Below are 9244 nucleotides of genomic sequence, written 5' to 3' on the forward strand. Positions count from 1 at the left end.
GTTGTTGTGTGTGTTGTTGTTTTGTTTTTTTTTTTAAAGCGGTCAAAGTGTTCAAGAGCCTAGCCTCCCCGCCTGTCGGACAAGAAAGACGGTGCCTTCATAGGGAAGTAGGCCAGCAGGTAGGAAGTTAAAAGCTGGGTGGGGCACCTGTGTGGGGCAGCTCTCAGAAAGTGGATGAAAGGGAGCAAGCAACAGTAAAGTCCGAATTTGACTGGATACTTGTTCTTGTGTACCCTAGGTCCTCATTTGGCTATTTCTCTTCTGTTTATGTACCTTTAAAAAATCTTTTTATTTAGAAACTTATAAAAAATTGCAAGAATAGTTGCAGAGAACTTCCATACTCTTTATGTAAATTGATAGGTTTTTCACATTTTGACAAAATTTATCATGATATTTGTGCTATAATTTATTTTTTTCTGAACCATTTGAGTCGATTGCATACATTATGCCCCTTTATTTCTTAATGTTCTAGTGTGTATTACCTAAGAACCAGAATATTATCTTAAATAACAACAGCACAATGGCCAAATTCAGGAAATTTAACACAGACACTACACTTTTAAAAAATATATATATTTTGATTTTTTACGGAGAGGGAGGGAGTAGGATAGAGAGTTAGAAATATCGGTGAGAGAAAAACATTCATCAGTCACCTCCAGCACACTCCCTACTGGGTATGTGCCTGCAACCAAGGTACATGCCCTGGACCAGAATCGAACCCGGGACCTCTGAGTCCGCAGGCTGATGCTCCATCCACCGAGCCAAACCAGCCAGGGCTAGACACTACACTTTAAAGTCCATACCCTAAAATTGGTCAGTTTTCTCAATAATGCCCTTTGTGGCATTTCCCCCTTCAGTTCCAGATCCCAGCTCAGGATCATGTATTGCATTTTGTTGCCATGTCTTGTTGTCTTCTTTTAATTAAAATAATTTCTCAGCTATTCTTTGTCATTAGTGGTATTGACATTTAAAAAAAATACAGGTCAGTTATTTCATAGAATGTTCATCAATTTGCTTTTTCCTGATGTTTTCTCATGACTAGACTCAAGGGATGCATTCTGAGCTGTAATCTGACATGAATCATGTTTGCCCTTTTTATTTATTTATTTATTTATTAGCCTCAAAGGGAACCTCCCCTGGTGACACCTTCATTTCAGATTTCTGGCCTCTGAACTGGGAAACAATATGTTTCTGTTGTTTAAGCCACACAATTTGTGGCACTTTGTTACAGCAGCCCTAGCAAATGACCATTGTCCCCAGTAAGTTCTATTTTTTAAAAATATATTTTATTGATTTTTTACAGAGAGGAAGGGAGAGGGATAGAGAGTTAGAAACATCGATGAGAGAGAAACATCGACCAGCTGCCTTCTGCACACCCCCTACTGGGGATGTGCCTGCAACCAAGGTACATGCCCTTGACTGGAATCGAACCTGGGATCTTTCAGTCCGCAGGCCGACGCTCTATCCACTGAGCCAAACCGGTTAGGGCTGTTTGCCCTTTTCAGAGAAGCACATCGAAGGTCCACGGTGTCCATCTGCTCCTTATTGGTGATGTAATTTTGATGAAGGTCAACATTGGTCAAGATGTCTGGTTTCTCCTCAATATAGTTACTATTTCGCCCTTTGCAACTAATAAACAATCTGTGAGGAGACATTTCGAGATTATGCAAATATCCTGCTCCTCTTCATACTATCCCCACCTAGATTTAGTATCCACTCATGATTCTGGCCCAAGCCAACTTTTATCATAATGGTTCCTAAGTGGCAATTGCTAACTCCACTAATCCCTCCACTTTTATTGTTTGGCATTTGGCTGTAAAAAAGAGCCCTCCCTTCTCCTTATTCATTCATCCCTCCATTGATTATCGATATGTTTTATTCAAAAAGTTATAATACATTTCTTTCTTTACTTATTTTAATGCTCAAATTGTTCCAGTTTTGACCATAGGAAGCCCCTTTAATCTGGCTTCCATCCATGTCCTTTTGACATGACTTTAAAAAGAATTTTTAAAAATATATATCTTTATTGATTTCAGAGAAGGGAAAGGGAGAGAGAGATAGAAACATCAATGATGAGAGAGAATCATTGATTGGCTGCCTCCTGCATGTCCCCTATGGAGGATCAAGCCTGCAATCCGGGCATGTGCCCTGACCAGGATCGAACCGTGACTTCCTGGTTCACGGGTCGACCACTGGGCTAAAAAAAAAAAAAAGTTTAAGCACTGCCTTTCTTCCTGGCACAACAAAAATACACCAAGACACTCAACCACTGGCCACGCTGGCGGGCTAACCAGAAATCTTTTGGTGTAAGGAACAACACTCCAATCAACTGAGTCATCCGGCCAGGGCAGGACAGACCTCTCTTTCCAGAAGTTTGGCTATGATGGGAAGCTGAGAAGTGGGACAGCTTGATGAAGATGTGGGGTGGAGAGAGGGAGAGTTAAAGGGGGACACACTAGAGAAGCATACCGAATGCTGATGGGAGCGATTTGGTAGGGAGGACATGGGAGGGGTGGTGGCTATTAAAGGGGCTAAGCATTTAAGAAGGAGAGAGGACAGAAAGTGGCCTTTGATGTGAAGAGGTCTAACTAATTCCTCCAGTTGACAAGAGGAAATGGTAGTAGAGGAGAACTGAGGGGTATGTGTGTTAGGGGGTGATTTGTAGACTTGGAGATGGATGATGGGAGGAGAACGGAGAAATGAAATAGTTTTTTGGAGAGTGGGACAGGAGAGTAGCAGGATCATGGGACATGGCTGAAATGCCCATTTGAGGTCTGTGTTCCAGAACAGTGGAGTGTGTGTTATGTATGGGAGGGGACCTCCAAAGAGTAGAGCAAAGGAGGAGCGATATGGAAGGGCAGAGCTCCAAACAGTGGAGTATGAAATGCTATGGACATCACAGACCACTGGCCGTGCAGATTAGAAAGGGCCCCCCGGGGAGCATTTTCTCAGTCCATTGAGATTTTGCTTCCCACAAATTGTCGTTAGTTTTGCTCAAATAAACTCATAAAAATAAAAATTAAAACACACACACAAAACAAACAAACAAACAAAACAAGAAAGGGGAGTGGGTATTATATGGGGTGGGGGAGTCCCAGGACAGGCAAGAGTTTTGTAGAGAAAACTGGACAAAATCAAAGGGGTGAAAGGAAGGTGTTTGAAGCAGGAGAGTGGGTGCAGAGTTTGGGGGCCACAGGAGAGGCAGTAGTGAAGAAACCCCATAGGAAGACAAGGTGGTTCTTGGCCAAGGAGAGCCAGCTGTGAAGAGGGCAGCCCCAGAGCAGTCCCTGCCTTGCATGCACACCCCCATTTCAGGCACTTTCCACCTCACATCCCCACTGATCCCAGCGGGTCCTAGAGGGAGGGCTGAGCAGTCCCTCTGCTGCCCTGTGGGTACAAGGGTAAAACCAGGGTACCACGAGGTGAAAGGGGTCTTGAGCATGTGCAAAGGAGTCTAGTCTGACTCATTTCTACTCTAGCTCCACCTAAGAGCATCCTGCTCTGGGCACCTTTGGCCTCTGCCAGCGCCCTCTTCTCAGACCAGGAGTCCGGGAAGCAAAGCGCGCATGAGGGCTTTGGTGGAAGAGGGGCCTGGATGGAGCCCAGTTCTGTAGAAGCCTCAGTGCAATGAACAAGTTGAAGAATCCAATGTAAAATGAGGAGACGATAGCTTCCTGAACTTGAGAAAGGTATAATTTTGAAGGAGGAGGGCTTGGTTAGGTGTATTCCAATGTCTGTTTCCTAGATCACAGCATCAGCATTCCTTGGGAACTGTTAGCAATGCAATTCTCAGGCCCCACCCTGGACCTAATGAGTCAGAAACTCCTGGGGTAGGGTTCAACCATCTCTATGAACCTGGCCTGCATGTGATTCTCATGAACACTCAAGTTTGAGAACCACTGTTCTTTTTTATTTTATTTCATTTTAAATATATTTTTATTGATTTCAGATAGGAAGGGAGAGGGAGAGGGAGAGACATATAAACATCAGTGATGGGTGAGAATCATTGAATGGCCATCTCCTGCATGCTCCTTACTGGGGTTTGAGCCACAACCTGGGCTGTTCACTGGGAATCGAACTATGACCTCCAGGTTCATAGGTTGATGCTCAACCAGTGGGCCACACTGGCTGGGTGAGAACCACTGTTCTAAAGGAATTTCCACTCCATCTTCACACATCGGCCTCTCCTTAGCCATATTGCTGCTGAGTTCAGGAGTCAGGATGCGCAAGTAAAGGCACAGACTGGGGGTTAGTAAGGGGAAGGCCTGGTGTGGAGACCTGGTAGGGAGCTTCCTCATTCTCACCACACAGGAGCTTGGAGACCAGCTTTGGAGAGCTCCTGAGCAGAGGTCAGGACCATGGGGATCCTGGAAGAGTATGACTCAGAGAGCCTTGGCTCTACAGGCATGAGGTCATTATAGATTTCCCTGCCTACCAGACACCACAGGAACGGAAACACTAAAGAGGTATATGGCAACTTAAAAAAATATTAGGAACACTTAAAGAAATTCAAGACATATACCAAAAAATATTTTCTGGAGCTAAGTCATTGTTTTCAACAACAAAATCAGTATACGTATTGAAAGAGGGAAGTCTGGTTACTGCCGAGACTCAGATTAGTGGCTTGGAAGAACACGTGGAAAAAATATTTCAAAGCACAGAGCAAATAATATGAGAGATGGAAATAGTGAGGAAAATGTGAGACTTGGAGAATAGATCCAGTAGTCCTAACAGTCAAATATATTAGTTCCAAAAAAAAAGAAAAGGCTTCGATGGAGGAGAGGCGGTAATGTAAAAATAGAAGAATATGTTGCTGACCTGAAGAAGGATCTCAGTTTGCAGATGAAAAGCCACAGGAAGATACAAAAAGAAAATATATATACCTAAGCATGAAACTCCTGAGTTCCAGATTAAAGAAAAAAAAATTTAAATTCATAGATAGAAAGAACAAGTTATCTAAAAGGGAAAAGAATCAGGTTGGCACAGGCCTTTTCATCTGCAGCACTGAAAGCTAAAAATGGGAGCACTGAGAGAGAAGAATGGCTACCCAGGAATCTCACAGCCAGCTGAGGCAGCATTTGCCTGTCAGTGCAAAAGAAAGATATTTGAAAATATAAAGGACTAGAGGCCCGGTGCACAAAATTCATGCACTGGGGGGGGAGGAGTCCCCCAGCCTGGCCTGTGCCCTCTCACAGTGCAGGAGTCTCGCAATCAATCGCCCCAAAGAGGTAGGCCCTGCCCACCCATCCAGGGCTCCTTGATGGATTGCCCCAAAGAGGTAGGCCGGAGCCACGGGACCCCCAGCCTTGCCACACAGAGCCGCGGGACCCACCTCTGCGCCGCAGTCGGACATCCCCTGAGGGGTCCCAGATTGTGATAGGGTGCAGGCCAGGCGGAGGGACTTCCCCCCAACCCCCGTGCACAAATTTCATGCCCCGGGCCTCTAGTTTATATATATAAAGACACTAGAGGCCTGGTGCACAAAATTCTTGCACTGGGGGCAGGTCCCTCAGCCCGGCCTGCGCCCTTTCATAGTCCAGCACCCCTCGCTCATTATTGCCCACCTGCTCGCTGCTCCTTACGCTCAGCTTGCTGCTCCTTAGCACTGCTGTGGAGGTGGGAGAGGCTCCTGCCTTCACCGCTGCGCTCACCAGCCGTGAGTCTGGCTTCTGGCTGAGTGATGCTCCCCCTGTGGGAGTGCACTGACCACCAGGGGGCAGCTCCTGCATTGAGCGTCTGCCCCCTGGTGGTCAGTGCGTATCATAGCAACTGATTGTTCCACTGTAATGGTCGCTTAGGCTTTTATTATATAGATAACCCTGGCCAGTGTGGCTCAGTTGGTTGGGTGTCATCCCGTGCAACAGAAGGTTGTTGGTTTGATTCCTGGTCAGGACACATGACACATACCCGGGTTGCAGGCTCAATCCCTGGTAAGGGCCGTGCAGGAGGCAACCCTCCGATGTGTCGTCCTCACATTGATGCTTTTCTCTCTCTCCCTTCACCTCCCTCTAAAAATTAATACAAGTATATTTTTAAAAAAGACATACAGGTTAAAAATAAAACAATTGAAGAAGCTATAGGATGCTACCACTAATCAAAGAAAAATGAAGTGGCTATATTAATATCAGACAAAGTAGATTTCAAAATAAAATATCCTACAAGGAATAAAGGGGGCTGCTTCATGGTAAAGAGGTCAATTCATTAAGAGGACATAATCCTAAATGTTTATGTACATAAAAAAGAACTTCAAAAATATGCGAAACTAAAGGCAAATAGAAAAACCCACAATTAGGTCATCACCTCCCTTTCAATCATTGATAGAACAATAGAAAGTCAATAAGGACATAGGAGATTGAACAATACTATCAAACAACTTCACCTAACTGATATTTATAGAACACTCTACCCAACAACAACAGAATACAGCCAGTGGTTCTCAACCTTCCTAATGCCGTGACCCTTTAATACAGTTCCTCATGTTGTGGTGACCCCCAATTTCATTGTTACAAATTGAACATAATTAAAGCATAGTGATTAATCACAAAAACAATATGTAATTATATATGTGGTTTCTGATGGTCTTAGGCGACCCCTGTGAAAGGGTCGTTCGACCCCCAAAGGGGTCACGACCCACAGGTTGAGAACCGCTGTTCTAGAGGTATATGTTCTAGATTGTGATTTTGCCAGTTGTGCTAAAGTAAGTTTTTGCTTTTGTTGCTGTACCATCAAAGTTGTACATTTTCCATTATTAAGGTATCTTCAACCTTTTTTTTTTTTTTTTAAATATATTTTATTGCTTCATAACTGTAATTTTGCTACTGTTATGAATCGTAATGTAAATATCTGATATGCAGGATGTATTTTCATTGTTACAAATTGAACATAATTAAAGCATAGTGATTAATCACAAAAACAATATGTAATTATATATGTGTTTTCTGATGGTCTTAGGCGACCCGTGAAAGGGTCATTTGACCCCCAAAGGGGTCGCGACCCACAGGTTGAGAACCACTGGATATACATTCTTTTTGAGTACACAGTAAGCATTTACAGGATAGCTCACATTCTGGGCTCAGTAAATTTACAATGATTCAAATCATACAAAGTATATTCTCTGACCAAAATGGTTTAAATTCCATTTTGAAATCCATAACAGAAAAATGTCGTGAAAATCACCCAAATATTTGGAAGCTAAACAACATACTTCTAAACCACCTACAGGCCAAAGAAGAAACCAAAAGTAAAACTGCAAAGTATTTTGAACTTAATGTAAATCAAAATTTGTGGGAAGCACTTAAAACAGTGCCTATATCTATATTATAAAAGAAAAAAAGGTCTCAAATGACCTCAGCTTTCATTTAAAATATATATATTATTGATTTCAGAGAGGGAGGGGGAGAGAAAGAGAGAGAGAGAGAGAGAGAGAGAGAGAGAGAGAGAGAGAGGAGAGAAAAATCAATGAACATCAATGATGAGAGAGAATCATTGATTGGCTGCCTGCCTCCTGCACACCCGCTACTGGGGATAGAGTCCGCATCCCAGGCATGTGCCCTGATCAAGAACTGAACCATGACTTCCTGGTTTATTAGGTCAATGCTCAACCACTGAGTCACATCGGCCGGGCTAAATAATAAAATATTTTTAAAAATTTTTTAAAGGTTTGAATGAAGATATACCGTGGTAAATAAGCACATGAAAAGATGGCTAGTCTCATTAGTCCTTATAGAAATGCAAATGAAAACTACAATGAGACAATACTACACACCTATTAGAATGGCTGAAGCTAAAAAGAGTGAACATACCAAGTGTGACAAGAATGTGAAACAACTGGAACTCTCATACACTGCTGGTGGGGATGTATAATGATATAACCACCTCAGAAAACAATTTGGCAGTTTCTTCAAAAGTTAAACATACACTGTCTTGGCCAGTGTAGCTCAGTTGGTTGAGCATTGTACCATGTACCCAGAGGTCTCTGGTTCCATTTCTGGTCAGGACACGTGCCCAGGTTGTGGGCTTGATCCCCAGTAGGAGGAGTACAGGAGGCAGCCGATCAATGTTTCTAATCGATGTTTCTCTCTCTCCCTTCCTCTCTATCTCTCTCTAAAAAAGAGAAAAATCAATAAAAACATATATGTTCTTTAAAAGATAAATATACACCTACTGTATGATCTCGCCATTCCACTCCTATGTATTTACCCAAGAAAAATGAAAACATGCACCTACACAAAGACTTGTACATAACTACTTCCAGCAGCTTCATTTATAATGACTTTATTTGAAAACAACACAAATATTCATGGACAGGTAAATAGATAAACTAACTGTGACATAATGGACTATTACTAAGTAATAAAAAGGAATGAATGTAATGATATGAGTGAATCTAAAAAATAATTATGCAGAACAAAAGAAACCAGATAGAAAGAGTACATACTCTATGATTCCATTTATATAAAATTTTAGAAAATGCAGACTAATCAAATGTGACAGAAAGCAGATCAGTGATCGCCTGGGGATGGAGATGGACAGGAAAGATTGTAAAATGGACAGGAGAAAACTTTTTGGGGTGATTGATATATTCATTATCTTGATTGCAGTGATGTAGAGCTATTTTAAACTTATCAAAATGCATACTTTAAGTTATTTTGTTTATATATATTAATTATGCCTCAATAAAATTATTAAAATTTATTACTGAATAACTAGATTATGTATACACATACATTGTCAAATCAATTTTTTAAAGGGACAATCACAATTATTGCTATGATCTTGCAAATACTCCAGCCATTCCACTGGTTACATGACAGACATCAGTCCTAAAGTCTAAGTTATCCAAACTCTTTAAGCTTTTTATTGATACCAACATCAGGCATCATGTGTTCCTTCATTTCTTCAGGGATTCAAGGAAAAGGCCAACAGTGTTCAGGGGGAAAAAAGGATCAACCCCCAGCACAAGTGATCTTAAACTTCATATGAAGAACATGTTCCCAAGAATATCAAAGGAAAAGAAAAAAAGGAAAGGGGGATTCAGCATAGCAGGTATCAGAACATTCTCTAAAGCTTCTGATTTTAAACACTATGGTATTAGGCCCTGGCCTAGTACCTCAGTTGGTTAGAGCGTTGTCCCCATATGCCAAGGTGTGGGATTGATCCCTGGTCAGGGCACATACAAGAATCAACCAATTAATGCAAATGTAAGTAGAACAACAAATTGATCTCTCTCTCTCTCATATATATA

Source organism: Myotis brandtii, unplaced genomic scaffold (genome assembly GCF_000412655.1).
Source record: "Myotis brandtii unplaced genomic scaffold, ASM41265v1 scaffold29, whole genome shotgun sequence".
Classification (NCBI taxonomy): Eukaryota; Metazoa; Chordata; class Mammalia; order Chiroptera; family Vespertilionidae; genus Myotis; species Myotis brandtii.